Below are 2626 nucleotides of genomic sequence, written 5' to 3'. Positions count from 1 at the left end.
CTACTACAGAAAACAAGTAAATGAAACGTACCGGTGTATTTCAAGACTGTAGCAAGCAGTTCGTTACTTTTTTTTTAAATAACAGAACGGAGGAAGGAAAAAAAAATAATAAAAAAAAAATCCATAAACCAGATTACTGGTGTCCTCTCTTCATAAAATATCTGTAACAGCTAGACTTGAACAGCTGTGGGTTGAAATTTGGAGGGAAACAACTCTGGGGAAGCGAGTTCCAGAGAGATGCAGTTCAGGGAATGTAAGAATTCTGATAGGCAGAAGTTCTGCAATATGGCTGAGTGACAATCCAGTCATGAGCGCTACCAGTTGCCTGTTTAGCACGAGGGAAGGCATGGAGAGGTGGCACCATGGACGCAACTTCGTCTGAGCATTTGCCCCCCCCAAAAAAAAAAAAAAAAAATGTAAAATTATGTATGGGAGGCAACATTCCTTGTTACTTGCAGGGGAGGTAGTTTATTTGTAATGACAGGGTTGTTAATAATTCTAACAGCTTTGTTCTGAATATTGTCTAGTTGTTTTAATGCAACTGAATGGGATTCCTTTGGTTGAGCCAATTGTTTCTGACACAATTGAGCAAGTGAACTGAATCAAAGAGAAAAAATAAGGGGACATTTGGATCAAAGGGATTTGGGATGGAGGAAGAGAGTCTTCCACCACACATTTGCTCTAACATTTTTCTGTTAACTCTTCTGTTGTCATATGTAAGTGCTACTACCTTAAATCCAAGGTTATGAAGGAATTTGAGAACTCTATTTGATTGTTCAAGAAGTGTTTCTGCAGTAATGTTACACACAGGATAAAGTGCAGCTACATGTTTGTTCTTTGATAAGAGGGAGGATATCATAAAGGCCTGTAATGTTGTGGCAGCTTCCCCTGAGTTGACTGACATCCCGTACAGTTTTCCTCCTTTATAAGAAAGACCCTTCTTTACATTCCTGTAAGCCAAAAAAACATTTACAACGCTGGGTGGTAACCATATAACCAAACCATACGTGCTCCCAACGTGTCAAGTGGGTTGGTGGAGGGTTAGTGCCCCTCCCTGTAAAATAAATAACTCAGAGTCAAATGGCCACCCCGTACAGGATTATGGCGTCTGGCAATAGATAGATAGATAGATCAACTAGCATTAGAGAAACTACTTTCTCTTCCTTTCTCAATGATGAAGCTATTTCCTTCAAGAACAACTCGTGTGGACTTTCAGAACATTTTGGAATGCTACTAATTTTAAGCTTTCTTAAATAATCAGGATGAGGGAGATTGACAACACCACTATTCCGCACAGACTTGTATAATGAAGGGCTGGAAAAATAAAGAGTGCAAGCCCATACTAAGAACTCACTGCTGTATTTTTTTTCTGAGTAATTCTAACTGCTCTGAACAAAACCACAGTACCTTAGAATTCAAACTTTTGCTTTCACTCTTTGTATCACTGTAATTTTCTGCTGACTCCTCCTCAAGAATTCCTCTCATCAAAGAAATACAGTGGCTTAGTTTATCTTTGGTATTAACACTTGCTTCTTGATAAGAACCTAGGTGACTAATAAGAGATTCAAACATACTGACATATGTTTTCAGATCCTAGCAGCCACTGTAATTTTTGGTGGCTTAATTGTAAGTTGTCATACCATGCTACAACACTTAAAGCTGCCATTACTTTTAAAGACAGTCACCTTTGGTTTTTAGCATCACAGTTTAATTTTAAAAAGGTAACACAATCTTCTTTTGGTACTGCCATCCACATATTACCAGTACTAAGTTTCTCATTGAATCCTTTACAAAACTTTTCATAATCTGGAATTTTGTCATTTCTAGTCCATTCATTAAATATTGTTTCATCTCCTGTATGTAAACGGTCTTCTTCTTCTTGTGGTGTTGTTCGTGGTGGTGATAGTTTCTTGGAGAGATACTAAGGCTGGTTTGGCATGATAGTTGGAACAGCATCTTTGGTAAGTGTTGAAGTTCCTCTTTTAGCTGCTATAACTGTTCCATCAGCACGCGTCATCCGGTCTTCCGTGATGATAAAGCGATGATCAAAGTGCTCATTACATACAACAGAATTATCATTAAGTGTTAAATCCATTCTGTTGATGGCTTTGACCCACTTGTGCCACCACTCGTTATCCTTGGTGATGCAAAAGACGGATTGCATATCCCATAATTTGAGGTGCAGCCAGGAACACAACATTTATGTGGCATCTGAAGTGAAGCACTAATATAAGAAACAGGACAGACATCATAATCAAGAATGTACTGAAACCAAAGGACACAATGTCAGTATACATACTGAACATTCCATATACCATATGTCAAACATAAATTGTCAACTTAGTGGAGACTATCTGTATCATAAATGTTGTTTTGGTTCAGTATAGCTTTGATAGCTTTCTTAAATATTTGTTACAAATATACGCTCAGTAACCCTAGAAAATAGTTTCACCCCGAACCAAACTAAGATTAGTTATAATTTAACAAAAACTTTAAAGTATTAAAAAAAAGCATAGATGAAGCTGTGTGTTTTTGTCATACATAAAACAATATAATGTATAAAATTTCCGTAAAATAATTTGACTAAAACTAAAGTCAGTAGCCGTTCTAGCATAACGCTTTACAA

The sequence above is a fragment of the Coenobita brevimanus genome, chromosome 67 (assembly GCF_032717465.1).
Source record: "Coenobita brevimanus isolate Jiangsu-jjx chromosome 67, ASM3271746v2, whole genome shotgun sequence".
NCBI classification, from domain to species: Eukaryota; Metazoa; Arthropoda; class Malacostraca; order Decapoda; family Coenobitidae; genus Coenobita; species Coenobita brevimanus.
This window is presented reverse-complemented; position numbering follows the sequence as displayed.